General features: G+C 44.0%; 1 pseudogene; it reads right to left on the bottom strand.

The window, feature by feature from the left end:
* Nucleotides 1-8,395: 8,395 nt before the first annotated feature.
* Nucleotides 8,396-20,650, bottom strand: part of LOC124006637 — a 169,816-nt pseudogene continuing 157,561 nt past the window's right edge.

The raw sequence follows: 20,650 nt of genomic DNA, 5'->3' as shown, positions 1-20,650 counted from the left end.
CGCATGCTCCCCTGACAGAGTTACTTTTAGTTCCAGTGCTTTTTCTGAAGAAGGAATTCTCCAGTTGGAACATTATTGATGTTTTATGTTAAAAACATCCTAACGATTGATTCCATACATCGTTTGACATGTTTCTAAAGGACTGTAATGGAACTTTTCAGTTTTTGTCTGGATGAAGTGCCTGTGCCTCATGAAGATGGATTACTGGGCTGAACACGCTAACAACAAGTGGCTATTTGGACATAAATGATGGAACTTTATGGAACAAATCAGTCATTTATTGTCGAACTGGGATTCCTGGGAGTGCCTTCTGATGAAGATCATCAAAGGTATGTGAATATTTATGGTGTTGTTTCCAACTTTGTTGATTCCAAAATGGCGGATATTCCTCTGGCTGTTTTGGGTTCTGAGCGCCGTTCTCAGATTATGTCTTTTTGAAATCTGACACAGCGGTTGCATTAAGGAGAAGTCTATCTTTAATTCTGTGAATAACACTAGTATCTTTTATCAATGTTTATTATGAGTATTTCTGAAAAATCACCGGATGTTTTGGAATCAAAACATTACTGCACGTAAGGCGCCAATGTAAACTGAGAATTTTGGATATAAATATGCACATTATTGAACAAAACATACATGTATTGTGTAACATGATGTCCTATGAATGTCATCTGATGAAGATCATCAAAGGTTAGTGATTCATTTCATCTATATGTCTGCTTTTTGTGACTCCTATCTTTGGCTGGAAAATGGCTGTGTGTTTTTTCGACTTGGCTGTGATCTAACATAATCATGTGTTGTGCTTTAGCTGTCAAGCATTTTTTAAATTGGACACGATGGGTAGATTAACAATATGTTTATCTTTTATTTGCTGTATTGGACTTGTTCATGTGTGAAAGTTACATATTACCCAAAAATATTTTTGAATTTCGCACGCTGCCCTTTCAGCGGAATGTTGTCGAGGTGTTCCACTAGCGGAACCCCTGCGCTAGAAAGGTTCAAAAGTCAAGTGCAGTGTGTTTGTCGACAATGCGCCTTCGTTTGAATCACAACCTAAGAATCATGGTTGAGCTTTAGTTTCCATGAGGATGGTCTGAGTGGATTTGTCATTGTTTGTTTGTACGGTAGGGATGTTACAAGGACAACATGACAATTCTCCACTTCAGATCTCGAAAGGATATACACAAGTGTGTCATTCCAGAAGGGAAACGAAATGGTTTCTCCTTTGTTATGCAAGTCTCCATCACTGGGTAGAATATTTTCATTTTAATAACATATGAAAATGTAATAGAAACTCTATATACCAGAGGATGGTGGCGGCCGTTGTTGATTGTGGGACAAAGTAGGCTATAGACAGGAAACGTGTGGTGCTCTGCTGTAAACTCACAAAACTCACATTTTTTAGGGAATGACTGACGTGGGGAATGGCAAAAACAAATGCCTGAGAGGAAGGAAGTGTTTAAAAGAGGATTTAGGAGAAGAGGCTGGCTCGTGACAAGGGTCTCCATGGTTGGAGGGAAAAAAGCCAGGAGATACAAAGGAGGAGAAAAAAGACAAAGACACTGGGGGAGGAAACAAGGGGCAGGGGGAGGAAACAAGGGGCAGGGAGAGGAAACGAGATTTGAGGGCGGGATAGAGAGGTTGAGTAGTGTATGTGCATTTGTGCGTGCCTATCTTCGTGTATTTGTGTGTGTGTGTGTGTGTGTGTGTGTGTGTGTGTGTGTGTGTGTGTGTGTGTGTGTGTGTGTGTGTGTGTGTGTGTGTGTGTGTGTGTGTGTGTGTGTGTGTGTGTGTGTGTGTGTGTGTGTGTGTGTGTGTGTGTGTGTGTGTGTGTGATGGCAGCTGGTAAAAGAGATCTCTAAAGTAACTGTCTCTTCAAACTGCAAACTGCTCAGATCAAAAACAAATACCCCCCTCACCCCACTTCTTTCCCCAAGTCCTATCCCACCCCTACTTACCCCCCAATCAACCCTAAAACTCATCACAGACCTCCATTTCCTCTGTTGTCCCCATCTACATCCCTCTGTGAGCTGACAACAACAGAAGTCTACTTGGAAAGTGGGCACGAGGACAACCCTCGTGCCCCGTTTATACCTGGTTCTAACATGAGTCCTTTGTCCTAATCTTGTCCACATTCTGATTGTACCCACATTTATAGACACGTGTAGACAATTAAAAGACACATTGTGATATGATTGTGATCAGATCTTCCTGACCAATTCTGCAGGTAGTCAGGCACACATTGTGGCTGGATATGTTACAAGTGTAGACAGATCGTCAGTGAAACCATTTAAACCGTTTTTATCCGAATCATTGACAGGTGACGCCATTGACTTATGGCATCAACATATGTGTTGTAGATAAGAGGCAGAATCTACCTCACACTCAAAGCTGATTTGTGAAAGTGCTTGAGGCAAAAGGCAGTGTGCTGAGACTTTATCCTGTTTCATCAATATACACTATATATACAAAAGTATGTGGACACCCCTTCAAAATAGTGGATTTGGCTATTTCAGCCACACCCGTTGCTGGTAGGAATATAAAATCGAGCACACCGCCATGCAATCTCCATAGACAAACAATGGCAGTAGAATTGCCTTACTGAAGAGCTCAGTAACTTTCAACATAGCACTGTCATAGGATGACAGTCACCTCCAACAAGTCACCTCATCAAATTTCTGCAATGCTAGAGCTGCCCCGCTCAACTATAAGTGATGTTATTGTGAAGTGGAAACATCTAGGAGCAACAATGGCTCAGCCGCGAAGTGGTAGGAGACACAAGCTCACAGAACGGAACTGCCGAGTGCTGAAATGCGTAGTGTGTAACAACCGTCTGTCCTCGGTTGCAACACTCACTTCTCAGTTCCAAATTGTCCTGGAAGTACAAGAACTGTTCGTCTGGAGTTTCCATGACATGGGTTTCCATGGCAGAGCAATAGCTCACCCCTATTGGATGAATCATGCTTCACCATCTGGCAGTCCAACGGACTAATCTGGGTTTGGAAGATGCCAGATGTTTGGAGAACGCTACCTGCCCCAATGCATAGTGCCAACTTCAAAGTTTGGTGGAGGAGGAATAATGGTCTGGGGCTGTTTTTCATGGTTCGGGCTAGGCCCCTTAGTTCCAGTGAAGGGAAATCTTAACGCTACAGCATACAATGAATGACATTCTAGACGATTCTGTGCTTACAATTTTGTGGCAACAGTTTGGGGCTAGCCCTTTTCTGTTTCAGCATGACAATGCCCCTGTGCGTGCACAAAGCGAGGTCCATACAGAGATGGTTTGTCGAGATCAGTGAGGAAGAACTTGACTGGCCTGCACAGAGCCCTGACCTCAACTACATCGAACACCGACTGCAAGGAAGGCCTAATCACTCAGCATCAGTGCTCGACCTCACTATGCTCTTGTGGCTGAATGGACGCATGTCCCCGCATCAATGTTCCAACATCTAGTGCCAATGATTTTGGAATTAGATGTTCCACATACTTTTCCACATGTCTTAAAATGAATAAATATTTTTTGGAATTAATATCTGTTCAAAACATAAAGGGAGGGACCAGGATATCTGGTCACAACAGGGACACAGTGCATGGATAAGAGACACATTCTATTACCATGTGTAGCTGCAACGTCTACAATGTGGGCATCATAAGAATGTGGATAAGATCAGGATGAAGGACACATGTTAGCCCCAGGTATAAAGGAGGCTCTTGATTGTTTCAGGGCTTATCTTCCTGTTTGACGTTTATTGGGATGAGTCTTGTCCTTGAGGCAGAACTGAGTATTTGTGTGTGCATATCTGCACGAGTGTGCCCACATTTGTGCGTGTTTGTGTGTGCGCATGTTCAAGTGCTTGTGTTTGAAAAACAGATGGCAGCTGGTGGAGAAATACTCAATAGAAAAGGACTCAAGTAAAAGTGAAAGTTACCCAGTAAAATACTACTTCAGTAAAAGTCTAAAAGTATTTGGTTTAAAATATACTTATGTATCAAAAGTATATGTAGCCTTTCCTGCAGACAAATGACCAAAACACCCTCTAGTTTTCTTATTGGTCTAATGATAAATTATTTTTCATAATTTCTAAATTAATAAAACAATTTGAAAATCTGGTGTTTTTATATCAAACGGTTTTGTTATATTTTAAATCACCCATGATTTTTATAAAGTGTAATATTAGGATGAAACCTCAAAATTGAATACATTTCAACACTACTACATATGACATGGTACAAGTGTTGCCTGTAATGCTGACTGATGCTGTTACGCTGCTGTTTGCATAGTAACGTTACTCAGCTGAATGCTTGTTATTTGTAACATGTTAGCTAAAAAGACTGGTACTCAGGCTAGACAAATACCATCCTTCATCATTTGTTTGCCCTAGAAAATACGCAATAGACTTATCAGAACAGGCATGTTGTTTTAGCACTAGTAGCAGACAAAGCCCCCAAATGCTAGTTAGCTAGTGCTAACTAACTTAGCCCGGCAGAATGCCGCTCGGGCCTGAGTTATTGAGAGCAAGTACGAACCCAAACGACACGTCTGTTCTCATAAAAGTAGTGAGCTACTTAACTTGCAAAACTGGGTTAGTTATCAATATGTTTGTCAGAGTTGAAATTCATTGGCTAGCTAGCATTATCAAGCAGGGGTCTTCTTAAATCAAAAATCAAACTTTACTTGTCACGTGCGCCGAATACAACAAGTGTAGACCTTACAAGAGATGCTTACTTTACAAGCCTTTAACCAACAGTGCAGCTCAAGAAGAGTCAGCAAATAAACTAAAGTAAAAAATAAAAAAAAGTAACACAATAACAAAACAATAACGAGGCTATACACAGTGGCAAGAAAAAGTATGTGAACCCCTTGGAATTATCTGAATTTCTGCATATATTGGTCATTAAATTTGATCTGATCTTCATCTAAGTCACAACAATAGACAAACACAGTCTGCATAAACGAACAACACACAAACAATTATATGTTTTCATGTCTTTATTGAACACGCCATGTAAACATTCACAGTGTAGGGTGGAAAAGTATGTGAACCTTTGCATTTAATAACTTGTTGACCCTCCTTTGGCAGCAATAAACTCAACCAAATGTTTTCTGTAGTTACGCATCAGACCTTCACAGCGGTCAGGAGGAATTTTGGACCATTCTTCTTTACAAAACTGTTTCAGTTCAACAATATTCTTGTGATGTCTGGTGTGAACTGCTCTCGAGGTCATGCCACAGCATTTTAAAATCAGGTTGAGATCAGGACTCTGACTGGGCCACTCCAGAAGGCATATTTTCTTCTGTTGAAGCCATTCTGTTGTTGATTTACTTCTGTGTTTTGGGTTGTTGTCCTGTTGCATCACCCAACTTTGGTTGAGCTTCAATTGGCAGACACATAGCCTTACATTCTCCTGCAAAATGTCTTGATAAACTTGGGAATTCATTTTTCCGTTGATGATAGCAAGCTGTCCAGGCCCTGAGGCTGCAAAGCAGCCCCAAACCTCGATGCTCCCTCCACCATACTTTACAGTTCACAACTGTCTTGGTGTGTTTGGACCATGATAGATCGTTGGTGATGTGGACACCAAGGAACTTGAAACTCTCGACCCGCTCCACTCCATCCCGTTGATTTTAGTGGGGGCCTGTTTGGCCCGCCTTTTCTTGTTGTCCACGATCAGCTCCTTTGTCTTGCTCACATTGAGGGAGAGGTTGTTGTCCTGGCACCACGCTGCCAGTTTTCTGACCTCCTCCCTATAGGCTGTCTCATCATTGTCAGTGATCAGGCCTACCACGGTTGTGTTTTCAGCAAACTTAATGATGGTGTTGGAGTCATGTTCGGCCACGCAGTCATGGGTGAACAGGGAGTACAAGAGGGGACTAAGTACACACCCCTGAGGGGCCCCAGTGTTGAGGATCAGCGTGGCAGACGTGTTGTTGCCTACCCTTACCACCTGGGGGCATCCCGTCAGGAAGTCCACGATCCAGTTGCAGAGGGTGGTGTTTAGTCCCAGAGTCCTTAGCTTAGTGATGAGCTTTGTGGGCAAAATGGTGTTGAAAGCTGAGCTGTAGTCAATTAATAGTATTCTCACATAGGTGTTCCTTTTGTCCAGGTGGAAAAGGGCAGTGTGGAGTGGGATTGAGATTGCGTCATCTGTGGATCTGTTGGGGTGGTATGCGAATTGGAGTGTGTCTAGGGTATCCAGGAGGATGCTGTTGATGTGAGGCATGACCAGCCTTACAAAGCACTTTAAGGCTACAGACGTGAATGCTACAGGGTAGTAATCATTTAGACAGCTTACCATTACTTTCTTGGGCACAGGGACTATGGTGGTCTGCTTGAATCATGTAGGTATTATATACTCAGTCAGGGAGAGTTTGAAAATGTCATTGAAGACACTTGCGAGTTAGTCCGCGCCTGGTTTAAAATAAGGTGAAATGTTATATAATATTGGCGGGGGGTAGACCACGTTAGGAAGAGGGTGAAAAAAGTAGATCCTAAGTAGAACCAAAGTCTGGGCATCCCTGGGCTAGATGGGTCAGCTGCAAAGTCAAAATAGGAATTGTAAAAATGGATGAAAACAAACATTTGCCTTTGGGTCTTAATTGAAGGTGAGGCCATTAGGGTTAGCTATGTGGTTAAGGTTAGGATTAAGGTTAGGGTTAGGTTTAAAATGTGATTTTATGACTTTTTGGTTGTGCCAGCTAGTGACCACCCTGTAGAGCTGCCTCCATAACAAGATCCATGATGAAAAATAAGGGCTTTGTCTTTGTCTTTGTCTTGTTTATCACTGGTTCTAACATGCGTCCTTTGTCCCGATCAAATCAACGTTTATTGGTCGTCTACACAGTTTGTAGATGTTAGTGAAGGTGCAGCGAAATGCTTTGATGACAACGGACGCATGTTAGTCCCAGGTATTAACAAGGCTAAAGCGCTCTTTTTTTTCCAATTCAATTCAAGTCAATTGTGTTTGTTGTTGTTCTCTGCACAACTAAGACAAGATGAGATAATATATACTTTATTGTGCATGTTCTTTGCAGATCATGGACATAGTATACTTAACTAAGGACTAGAAGGGAATGCCCGAGCTTCCATTGATGTTTATTTTTGGGGTCTATTCATACACACTGTACAGCAGCATACAGCCAGCAGCATACCACCCTGCATATCACTGCTGGCTTGCTTCTGAAGCTAAGCAGGGTTGGTACTGGTCAGTTTCTAGATGGGAGACCAGGTGCTGCTAGAAGTGGTGTTGGAGGGCCAGTAGGAGGCACTCTGTTTTAAAACAATCTCCCAATGCCCCAGGGCAGTGATTGGGGACACTGCCCTGTGTAGGGTGTCGTCTTTCGGATGGGATGTTAAACGGGTGTCCTGACTCTCTGAGGTCATTAAAGATCCCATGGCACTTATCGTAGGGGTGTTAACCCCGGTGTCCTGGCTAAATTCCCAATCTGGCCCTCAAACCATCACAGTCATCTAATAATCCCCAGTTTACAATTGGCTCATTCATCCCCCTCTCTCCTGTAACTATTCCCCAGGTTGTTGCTGCAACTGAGAATGTGTTCTCAGTCAACTTACCTGGTAAAATAACAGATAAATAAACGGTATGTCCAGGGACACAGGCTATCTTGTCACACTGTTGTGTAGTATGGGAGCTCAGATTGTAGTAGGTACTTGGATATGCATGTGTTTCTGCTCCAACTGAAGTTTTGTATTAGCAACACTTACCAAAGGTGAAGAACGTAGACATACAGATATGTAATACAATTCACAGCGAATGAAATTTCAGAGACATGATTTATTATTTCACCAGTTGGTTGTTTTATTTATCTTCAGCAATGACACCAAATGTATTTCTATTGTCTTTTTTGCTTGCTATCTTAGGAGTTGGGTTTGAATTGTAAACAGTGAAAATGATCAAACACATTTCATAAACTCCTGACAAGCATTGTATGACCAGGAAAGGGTGGACCTTCCTCATTTTTTTTTAATAACAATTACATGTCATCTTATAGCTTTGAGTCTCTCGTATTTACATAGATACAGCCAGGTTCCAGCTCGACGCAAGTGAAACCTCTTGTTTTCTTGTTTTTTCTTTATTTTCTTAAAGAATGATATGTACATCCTTAAACCCCTAGCTGCCTGCTGCCAGGGTACACAGTAAGAATGACTTGTTTAATTCATGTGTCTTTCCTTGTTTATTTACTTAAACTGTCAAATCAACCTTATAGCTGAATTTTGCAACATGACTCTTGCAAATAAAGTGTATAACACAGAGATCAAGCCATTGTTTTTCCAATCAAAATTGAAACTTATCCCCCCAAAAAAGGAAAATAAACAATAACATATTGCACTTAAAGTCAGGACAGCGGTGGACCTATTTCATGACTAGGGTGAGGGAGCGCTTTTAGCTGAGTGCAATGGGTGAAGCATCCGGCAAGGTATCTAAATAAATAGGCAAACCTTTGTACAGGTGTTTTTTTATGTCTATGAAAAGAGCATCCTCCCAAACAATATTGCTCAGTATACATATGGAGTGCAGGTTTGAACCTAAAACCATTAAAAAAAGAAAACATTGTATGTGTAAAAACAAAAATGAAAAAACAAATTCAAGCTTGGAAGCTTCATAGTCAAGTGCCTTAATGTCCTGAGAATGCTGCCTTGTTCAGTCCAGGTGGAGCTACAATGAATTGCTCATTTTTTTCCCCGACAGTCTTTGGAGACAGGCAACAAGTCTTTCTCCCCCCCCCCATATGTTTTCGAGTGAGTGGCACATTTCTGCTGTTCTGCAGTTTTGGTCCGTTCCATTGTTGATATTTGTATTTTCTCCATCTTTCTCTCTCTCTCTCTCTCTCTCTGTCTCTGTGTCTTTTTCCGTATTCTTTAGATGAATGCGACGAGGTGGGACCCTGTGAGAGGGTGCTGAACAGAACAGGTGCCGACTCTGCTTGAAAGAGGTGTGCACGCCGTGAACTGGAGAACATGACAACAGAAAAAAGCTCAAAAAAACGTCTTTTCATTCAGACATTGATCCAGCAACCCAATTTCTCCTTTTTCTCGCAAGTCCATTTGAAAATGGTCATGAAAGCTTTGAGACATGGAAAAACTAGGACAAAACAAACCTCTGTGTCGTACCAACAGGCTCCAAAGGAGGAGGAGGATAGGGGGGGTGTCAAAAAAAATACTAAATATAACATTTGCATCAACACAGTACTGGGCTGTCTTCATGTCTGCAGACGTTTCAACCCTTTCTCCAGTACATCCGGAAGATAACTTAAATATGGACACAATAACATATGTCATTATGAACGACAGACAGTGATCAATGAGAGCGATCCGAGAAACCCTTGGACAAGCCCTCACATGACGGTGACCAGCTGTCCTGACTGGGCTCTCTATCCGCCCTCCATCAGCCTGTTGTCATCGTCGTTGTGTACACAACACCCCCCTCAGTGCCACGGCCTAGCTCGCCGTCTTTCTCACACCCAACTCATGACGGGACAGGATGAAGGCAGAAACAAAACAAAAAGGCGAACATGAAAAAAATCTACCTCCCCCTGCTTTCAAGTCTCTGCCTTCTCTCTTTCGTCGTCGTCTCTCACTTTCTATCTTGATCTCTGCGTGTTTACGACGATGAGGAGGTGGACGTGGTGCTGGCCTTCTTCTGGTTGACTAAGTCCATGTAGAGCTCTGAGCGGAGGAAACGAGGGTACGAGTCCTTCTCCATCAGGCCGTATATCCTGCGCTGGGCCAGGTCGAAGCAGGAACGCGTCACATTCTGAAGGTTGTCCTTAGTGTGCTCTCGAGTGTACGAGTCCAAGTTCACCTGAGAGAGGGAACCAGGGAGGGGAGGAAAGGAGGAGACAGAGTAGCAGGTTAGTTTCAGTGCTACCAGAAACTGGTTCAAGCTGTCGGGGCTGATTTTTGACTCGAAGTTTCCACTCGGCTCTCCAGGTTTGAAACAAAAAGGGAAAGGGGAAAAGTGAGGGAGTCTATTTGGTGCGTGTCAGGTGGCCAAAGAAAGCCTGTTTGTCAGGCATGATCTCACGTCCTCTCCAGCTCACTTGTTCCTTTGTGGGAGCACATTTTGACAGGATTACACAGTCATCAACCTAACATATTTAGTTTAGGGAACAATGGTGAGGGGGCCAGCCAAAATCCCTGCCTTTTCAATTTATAGCAGGAACAAGTTATTTTCTAGTCTCTGTCAGGGAGGTGTGAGGAGCGGATTATACATTTCAGTCATATGCGTGAGGTTGAGGTAAGCAAGCGGAGAGCTCGTTGAGGTATAAAAAGAATGAGTGAGGTTGAGGTAAGCAAGCGGAGAGCTCGTTGAGGTATAAAAAGAATGAGTGAGGTTGAGGTAAGCAAGCGGAGAGCTCGTTGAGGTATAAAAAGAATGAGTGAGGTTGAGGTAAGCAAGCGGAGAGCTCGTTGAGGTATAAAAAGAATGAGTGAGGTTGAGGTAAGCAAGCGGAGAGCTCGTTGAGGTATAAAAAGAATGAGTGAGGTTGAGGTAAGCAAGCGGAGGTATAAAAAGAATGAGTGAGGTTGAGGTAAGCAAGCGGAGAGCTCGTTTAGGTATAAAAAGGGGACATTACAGATGAAGGGTATTTTCCATCATCCCTTGTCTGTATGTGTATGGGGATGGCTGCTCACCTCTTTACAAGACTGGATGGCAATGTATTCAGCGAAGACTTTCTTGGCTTTGGACGCTATCTTGGATTGCGACTTAATCTTCTTGTAATCCTCGCACGCCAACCAGAATTCCAGATTCTCCTCGCTGAATTCTGTGCGCAGGAAAGCTCTGAACGCTGCCAGGCCATCTGAAGGGAAGAAGGCAGGAGGGAAAGAAACAGAGAGGTGTGGGTTAGTGGACGTGTCTGGAGAGCCATGGCAACACAGCGTCATCTCTCTCAGCGAGGGAGACTACCTAAAATAGCACAGTAGCCCAGTCCATTGAGTCACACTGTTCAAAAGGGGACTAAAGCCAACACGCTCCAAGACACTTCAGTCACCTCCCATAAACAACAATGACCCTACACTACACTCTTACTTTTCCCTCTCGTCGACACCGCTCATTGGTATGTCTTTTGTCATCTTGTCTCTGTACAACGAGATGCCATTCATGTTCTGGGGGGGGTCAGTTTGCTTGTCAACCTATTCCTGTTGCTTTGGCTACTGGGATGGTGTCCTGAATGACTTAAGGAAAAGACATTGGTAGAGTAAGAATAGCAGGAAGCCGAGTCCCACCCTGCCTGGTCGCCAGCACCTTTCTGTTCACATAACCCCCGCCTCCCATGCTGATTACACTACAGGAGCAGAGAGAGACTTCACTACAGTTCAGCCAGAAGACATTTTTAAAGGAAGTTAGAAAAAAACATGAAATAGCAGAAAAAGAGAGGAGGGCAAGTTGGGATCAAAGTCTTGTGCCGCTTGTCTCTCCTCTGTTAGGGATAAATGGTGTTGGCTTGTCTGAGCCCACGTCGTCACTGAGAAACAATTGAATGGGGATTTGGAATCGCAGCCCGACAGCGCTCAGACCGAGGATATGAATTATGGAATCATACAAATACAGCAACACTACTCTGACGTCCTCTTTCTCTCGGCCGCCCAGCCCATCCATAATCTGTCCCCTCTCCCCCTACACTAATGCATGGCTCTATTCATCCACCGTGATTAGTGGGAGAGCTGCAGCAGAGTGCCTCAACAGACTGCCCATTCACAGCAAGGGAGCAACAACTCACGCACTGAATTCACATTGCATAAGCAACAAGTATGAACATATTTCCTGCCCATACCACCCCCCCCCCCCCAAAACACATGCGCATTGTTCCTTATTCACGCATTGTTCCTTATTCAATGCAATTGTTCACCATGCTTCAGTTCAACTCAAACCAGATCCATATGGGAACATATGGCAATCAAACCCAGATGGGTATTAGTCATTTCCTTTTTCCCATTTGGTTTGATTGATCAAATGGACAGAGAGAATAAAGCAGGAAAAGAGTTAGAAGGAAAGGCAGACTTACATTTGTGGGCCAGCAGCTTGTCCAGAGATTCCCCCCATTTGAGTGCCTCCTCTGGGGTGGGCCTGCAAATGAAAACGGAGCGGTTCTTTAGCAAGCCCATCTCTGCCAGGTTTCTCATGGTGTGACCCATCCGAAGCCCTGTGCTCCCCTGTACTGCACTGAACTGGTAAGGAGCGTGGTCCTTTGGCTAGTACTCTGTGGAATTGCTATTCCTATCGTCTTCTTCTCGCTTTCTTTTTTTTCCCCCTCTTTCACACTCGCTGGTGCTCTGGGGCTGTGTGTGAGCGAGCGTGTGTGAATGTGTATGAGTGTGTGTGCGTAAGTATGTCGAACTGGTTCCACTAGATGTCTCACCTTATACTCCCTCTCACTGCAGCTCAGGAGGCAGAGGAGGGGCGGGGACTAAACCAGCCAATGGAGATAGGGTTTGAGGCTGAGGGTCCACCCCCCATCTTTTCTGCCCTCCCCTTTACTCCTTCATTCTCTCTGCTCTCAGATAGAGGATATGCTTCCTCTCCTTCACATATCTGCCCAGACATTTACATTTTCTACTTTATTTCCGTTTCTATCAGTTAATGTTGCAACTGACTTTGTGAATGAATGAAATATCCTACTAAATAAATGTCTGCCTAACATACATGCGCTATGTTCTTTTGAATATAACATTTCAATACGAAACAATGAAATTCCCAGTTCTGATGCATTGCTGCCAAACACCTCCCTCCCTCCCTCCCTCCCTCCCTCCCTCCCTCCCTCCCTCCCTCCCTCCCTCCCTCCCTCCCTCCCTCCCTCCCTCCCTCCCTCCCTCCCTCCCCTCCCTCCCTCCCTCCCTCCCTCCCTCCCTCCCTCCCTCCCTCCGTGGACAAAACCTGTGTTAATATAATGCATGACTACATATTCTGACAAGTGGACCTCCTGCTCGTTCTGTTACTGTTGCTGAGAGATATTTAATGCATTATGCAACACAATGCACGCTTGAATTGATTTGAAATAATATAGCAGTTGAGTAGATGCAGCTTGAGTTCGGGCACTCGTATTCTAAAGGCGCAATGGCAGCATGCAGACTATACATTAGACTTGTACATTAACCATTTATCTATGACCAACCAGTTTTGCCACTCAAAACAGCCACATAGCTACAGTATAAATACAGTATAGACATACATGTAACCATGGATATTGATGTGGTCTGACTGGATCTGTCTGTTAGCAGAGCTGACCTGTAACTGACCCATCAACATTTCACAACGTTGTAACTCAAAATCAACCGCCAAAACACGTGCATTAAAGATAATAGAGATACACCCCCTAAAACATTCTCGATTTAAATAGGTAGAAAAGGGAGCATAAATAAACTGTAGGACAAAGCTATAACATCCACCTAACCTATAACAGCTATAACATCCACCTAACCTATAACAGCTATAACATCCGCCTAAACCTATAACAGCTATAACACCCGCCTAACCTATAACACCTATAACATCCGTCTAACCTATAACAGCTATAACACCCGCCTAACCTATAACAGCTATAACATCCACCTAACCTATAACACCTATAACATCCGCCTAACCTATAACAGCTATAACATCCACCTAACCTATAACAGCTATAACATCCGTCTAACCTATAACAGCTATAACATCCGCCTAACCTATAACAGCTATAACATCCACCTAACCTATAACAGCTATAACATCCGCCTAAACCTATAACAGCTATAACATCCGCCTAACCTATAACAGCTATAACATCCGCCTAACCTATAACAGCTATAACATCCGCCTAACCTATAACAGCTATAACATCCGCCTAACCTATAACAGCTATAACATCCGTCTAACCTATAACAGCTATAACATCCGCCTAACCTATAACAGCTATAACATCCGTCTAACCTATAACAGCTATAACATCCACCTAACCTATAACACCTATAACATCCGCCTAACCTATAACACCTATAACATCCGTCTAACCTATAACAGCTATAACATCCGCCTAACCTATAACAGCTATAACATCCGCCTAACCTATAACAGCTATAACATCCGCCTTAGCTTACGGATCAACCAGGAATCGCTAAACACATCAAGACGTAATTAATCCAATATCCCTTTTCCTTCCTTCCTCTCTTCCTTCCTTCCTTAATTTCTGTCTTTCTCTCTGTGGATTTACAAGCTCTTCTTCATGCTGCCCACTCGTCTGTATGTCTGTCTGTCTGAGCCAAGGCATCACCAGCTGGGGTGAGATCCAAGATGCGGCCATGTGGACATACACACACACACACACACACACACACACACAGACACACACACACTGACAAACATACACACACACAGTCATACACAAAACACTCACTTTACTGACGACTTCAAGGATTTGTCGAATTTGCCGGGTGGGTTGCTTCCGGGAGACTCATTCCTCCTCCTCAGGAAAGCAAGCCGGTTCTTCATGTCTTTGGCCCTAGGAGATAGAGAAAGAAAGAAAGAAAGAAAGAAAGAAAGAAAGAAAGAAAGAAAGAAAGAAAGAAAGAAAAAAAGAAAGGATGGATGGATGGATGAGATAGAGAAGGAGAGACAGATGGGGGGAGACCAAGGGGGGAAAGAGAGACACAGAAAAGGGGGTTGAGTCTTCCAAGTCATGGGAAACAGTTCAACTTTAAAAACAAACTCCAGCGGTTCAAATCAGTTCCATATGCTCAAAACCAGAAAAGGGAAAAAGTGCCAGGGCTGTATACATTTCAGACTTCAGCAGGATATTCAAGTGTAGTAGAGTAGAGTAGTGTCCAGTGGAAGTGACAGTACGAAGACAGATACTATCTCTCCCTCTCCGTTGTCAATGTCTTCTTTCAATCTCTCTCTCCTCTTGTTCTACCCCTGGCAGGTCCTTAGGCAGGGAGTGAGTGAATGTGGCAGTGAAGGAGGAGAGACTCACTCCTCATTCCTCCGCGCGATAACACCATTCTCCAGGTGCCTAGAGGGACCCTAAGAGAGGGAGCTAACCCAGGGCTGGGGCCCTTGGGACGGGACACGGGGCATAGCTACACCCCCTCTTCCTCCATCAACCAAAATATACCCACATTACCAATAACACAATGCAACACCCCTTCCCATCTCCTGGAGAGGGCATGCCAACCCAGTCCTCCATGCTATCCCAAATCCCTGGGTGGAAGCTAGCGCCTCCCCCTGACCTCACATGCTTCCTCATTGGGACGCGACCCCACATGACTCCCATTTCTTGGTTGATTTCCACTGTGTATTAGCTATTAGCTAAAGCGCCGCTGTCCTAATCGCTGTCAGCTGGCCTAATGTCACCAAAAGCCCCAGTGAGACCACAGGACCCACAAAAGAACCCAGAGTTCCATTTTTGGAGTCTGAAAACACACACACACACACACACACACACACACACACACACACACACACACACACACACACACACACACACACACACACACACACACACACACACACACACACACACACACACACACACACACACACACACACAAACTGTACAAAAGCACACATGCACACACACACACATACAGTAGACACTCGCCCTCTCTCTGCCAGTCTCCAAAGGCAAAGTCTCCAAAGTCTCCCAACACCTGATCATCAAACCCCTGCTTAGTTCCTGGTTCTTGTCCACAGCCAGTATTTGGAACTGAAAGAGCCCCAGCGTCTGTGCTCCAAGGTGGAGAGGCAAAGATGACATCAGTGGTCACTAGAGGGTGTAAAGGGCCTGGTTTGGATGGTGTTGCCAGGCCACCTCTGTGGGTTTTCTAGTCATATTATGATGGGGCGAAAAGCAGGAAACAGGAAGCAACCTGGGCAACTATTTAAGATGACTCCAACACCCATCATCAAGGGCAACCAGGAGCGGAGTAGTTCATTTCTTTCAAGGAGGAAAATGGGGGGACTAGGAGTAGATGAGGAACTAGGAGGAATACAAGAAGCCTCTTTCAAGATGTCTGTAAGAGAAGAGGGACTTGCCAAACGTGTGAGTTCGAATCTAATTGATGACTAGTAAAACAACATGCCCTCAAGCTGGGGCTGGTTTGTCTCAGAGCCGAGAAAGAAGCCTCTGAAAGTGATTCTGAAGGCCACTCGATAGAGAGCTACAATGTCCTCTCTCTCCTCTCTTATCTCTTCAGCAGGATGGGAAAGTGAGGAAATATCAGTCATCAACGTGATCCTCCAGACAGAGAGAAGAAATGATTGTACGAAGAAGAAAAAAGATGGCCCACAAAGAATTTGAACAATCTGCTTCTAACATCCTGTACTGATCAGCGTGGATATTTCAGGGCTATCTGCGTGACAGGCTGTGACCATTGGCATCTATAAACACAATGTGATCTTTAACAAGGCACCATAAAGGGCTATAGGTGATGCATCGGGCTTGATTAGGATTCCACAGTAGGGTTGTATTAAACCGTGCTCTATCCAGATGAGGAGCTAACGTTAGTGGAGTAAAATTGGTTTGTTGGTATGGTGAAAAACATTACACTCTACCTCTGGCACAGTTTTTCTCCCAACAACCCACATTCACCAGTCTGAAGTGATCATTACCCCAAGTAAAAAGCTGTTTTAGAAAGGCATAAAATCATCATAGAGAAGTGGAATCTACTTGATTGCTCTATTTTTAGCGTCCGCGACCATAGTTTGGGTTTCAACTATGTGAGGTTAAAGCCGAATAGGGAAGCTATGCCAATGCATGTGAGCAGAGGGACTCGTTTTTTACGAGCCCTGGAAAATATTTGCAAACCTAATGAAACAATTTATTATGCAGGTCTGGTTTCAATACAAGTGGAGTGAACTACGTTGGGCCCAGGCTGGGTGGAAATCTATGACAGGGCTGTGAACACTATGGTCAGACGACTGGGAGAGGTTGCTGAATATACAACTCAACACTTCCACCTTCTGGTTGGTTCATGATGCTACAGGGATATGGTTCTCCATTCCCAACAATTGAACGTCGTAGATGAATGTCTACTAAGGTTGAATTGATTGGTGTAAAAAGATGGTAACAAAGAGTAAATAATCAAGTACACTATGGTAATGAAAACTGCAGGTAAATGCCATTTTGCTGAGCAGACCATCCTACAACCCACACTAAATCAAACCATCTCAATGTTTCAGTAGTTGATTACTCTACTTCTTTGTGTTTTTTTATTGTCACATATACCAGATAGGTGCATTGAAATGTGTTTGTGTTTTACATGGTTCAGCCATAGTAGCACGGCACCCCTGGAGCAAATTAGGGTTAAGTGCCTTAAGGGCTCTCCGTCATTGCTCGGGTATTTAAACCAGCAAACTTTCGGGTTACTGGCCAAATGCTCTAACCGTTAGGCTACCAGCCTAATGATGTTTTGTGCCGTGGGTCTATAGGTGTTATTGAGAGCCAAGGACATGTAAGGCAGCTGAAACGCATCTCAGGCCGAGGCAGTGATAAGGAGGTTACTACGCACATGACAGCTCTCCGGCCACGGCCATCCAGCACGGCCTACAGTAGAGGCCAGTCTAGGAGCTCAAACTCAGCAGGGTAAAGACACCACACACACACCCATACACAAAGCCACAAAGGGCAGGCAGGGGACACATTCCACACGGCTCTGCTACCCAGGCTACCCCGAGTGAAAAAAATAAAAACTGCTGGGAGAACAACTGGTACTACCGAGAGGCGAAAGGGCAAGATTAGAGGGGACCGATGGAAGGTGAGAAGGGACAGAGTGAGAGAGTGAAAAGATTAAGACAAAATACCTGGGACGAGATCTTGTCGCCTAATAAGTGTGTCGCAGTATGACATCTTCCTATTCACCTGGCCCTGTGCCCTTAACAACATCTGTATTGTCTTAATATGCTTTCCTCACTCTAACCATCGACCCCTCTCCCACTCCTCATACCCTGGCCGGCTAGCTAATTGCCCAGCCACCAGGAGCAGCAATGTGATTCTGTTCCTCTCTTCATTAAACATAGCCCTAAACCTGACAGGCTAATCTTATATTAGGATAGCCACATCCCTCTCTGGGAGATTAACAAATTAGGATGCACTCTGATTCCATTCATCGCACCCGCTATCAGAAGATACTTCTATCATCTGTCACACTCCCTATCTGCCGGGCTGGTGGTGTGTGTGTGTGTGTGTGTGTGTGTGTGTGTGTGTGTGTGTGTGTGTGTGTGTGTGTGTGTGTGTGTGTGTGTGTGTGTGTGTGTGTGTGTGTGTGTGTGTGTGTGTGTGTGTGTGTGTGTGTGTGTGTGTGCGCGTGTCTGTGTGTAGAGGGGGCTGGAGGGTCTTTAGCGCCATGATTATCTCAGGTCTCTCCATGTTATTCCCACTTCTCCTGGCTCACATTACCGACAGTAATACCCTCTCTCCAGGCTATTCCTGGTAGTGTGAAACTGGGCCGTGCTCCCAGGGATATCTAGCTAGCTAAGTACTCAGAACTCAAGGGGAGAACTGGGTAGCTGGGGAGATGCAGGTAAGACACACTGCAGCTGTATAGTAGATGTACTAAAGTGTGGCTGACTGACTGACAGCCACGGGTGCTAGGGGGGGGCGTGTCAACACCAACGTTAAATTACATAGAGAGACAAATAACATTATTGACATTCTAGAAATGTGCTACACCAAAGTAATTACATAGTATAGTATTATATGAAAGAAGTATACGGTGAGGTATTACACAGATATAAATGTATAGGAATATAGGAGCAAGAAGAGATAGAAAATGCTCTTACTGAATAGTCCCACTATAGAATCAGAGAAAACGCATGCCTGTCATCACTCGATGTTTGGGGCATGAAGTCTTGCTCTGAACTACTAGATGTTTCAACCATGTCAGTTAATCAGGCTTGTTAAAACACATCTGCTGTTGCTTCTACATCCCACCTTTCTGTTCTACCCAGTGGCTCCGTTTCCCTGTGTATACTGGATCCCGTCTCCACACCTCCAGGCAGCGCCCAACCATTACAGTCAGGATAGAGGGTAGAAGGGTAAGGGGTAGTCCCAGACCCCAAGGTGAACGACTCTGGGGTTGTTTTGCCCCGTCCGCCACTCTGGCTGTTTTGCAGTAGGTTATGTGCCTGTCCCGGCACCGTATACACACATACCTCGTGTGTGTGTGTGTGTGTGTGTGTGTGTGTGTGTGTGTGTGTGTGTGTGTGTGTGTGTGTGTGTGTGTGTGTGTGTGTGTGTGTGTGTGTGTGTGTGTGTGTGTGTGTGTGTGTGTGTGTGTGTGTGTGTGTGTGTGTGTGTGTGTGTGTGTGTGTGTGTGTGTGTGTGTGTGCATAACACAGTGTAGCTGCACATGTCCCTGTTATTCCCCACTATGAAGACAACATCATTCTCACTGAGCAAGAGACAGTAGGGTCCTCCCATTATTTTCCCGCAGACTAAATAGGACAGCCTGATCTCATAGACTAGACATAACATAGTAAATGTAAATATGGGACACTGAAATTAGTAGGATATGTTACGTTTGGAATGGTTACATAGGACAGATGGTTACTTGATGGGAAAATCAAAGTAGGGTGGTATAATGCAAACATCTAGAAACCTAAAAGTTGCAAGTTCCAATCTCATCACGGACAACTTTAGCATTTTAGCTAATTAGCATCTTTTCAACTATTTACTACTTTTTAGCAACTTTGCAACTACTTAGCATGTTAGCTAACCCTTCCCCTAATTTGAACCCTTTTAGCTAACACTTCCTCTAATCCTAACCGTAACCCTTTAAACTAACTCCTAAACTTAACCCTAACCCCTAGCCTAGCTAACGTTAGCCATCTAGCTAATGTTAGCCATCTAGCTAGAATTCGTAACATATCATAAGTTTTGCAAAGTCGTAACATATAATATGATTTGCAAATTTGCAACATATTGTACGTTTTTCAAATTCGGAACATATAATATTCAAATTTGAATTTGCAACATATCATACGAAATGGGTGATGGTAATACACAAATGAATACATACCATATGAAACGTAACATACAGTATCATACTAATTGGATTGTCTAGGATTTAAGTACAGAATATTATGAAAGACTCTGAGACCAGGTTGAATAGGAATGTGGGTTTCCAGAGTAATTCCATGGGATCGGGGTGGGCTATGTTTAAAAACAGAGCAGGCAAACACACAGACATAAATCTGTACTATTCAGGAGCGCCTGAATCTGAATTCCAATAAAGTAGTACATTCTTTTCCAACCAAGGAAAATGCTGAAAATAGGAATTGTCCTACAATGTTCAGTATATATAAATCAACACCAAACTAAGCCATCTAACTCATTTAAATGCCCACTCTCAACATTACTCACCTTACTAACCACAGAGACCACTTAAGAAATCCAGGCCGATTATTAAAAGACAAGGCCAATCTCTAGATACAAGTGTCCTCAAAATAGATTTAACCACACGTGAGTCCTCTCACCCAGCAGCTGGCAAATGAGATTCAGGAGAGAGGTCAGCTAGCCTCCTAACAGCTTTTGAGTAGTATCCCTCAGAGCCTAAAACGTCACCTTCCTTCCCCCTCTCCCTCCCTCTCCCTCCTTCCCTCCCCTCTCTCTCTCTCTCCTTCCCTCTCTCTCTCTCTCCCTCCTTCCCTCTCTCTCTCT

Source organism: Oncorhynchus gorbuscha, linkage group LG20, assembly GCF_021184085.1.
Source record: "Oncorhynchus gorbuscha isolate QuinsamMale2020 ecotype Even-year linkage group LG20, OgorEven_v1.0, whole genome shotgun sequence".
Taxonomy (NCBI): Eukaryota; Metazoa; Chordata; class Actinopteri; order Salmoniformes; family Salmonidae; genus Oncorhynchus; species Oncorhynchus gorbuscha.
This window is presented reverse-complemented; position numbering and strand designations above follow the sequence as displayed.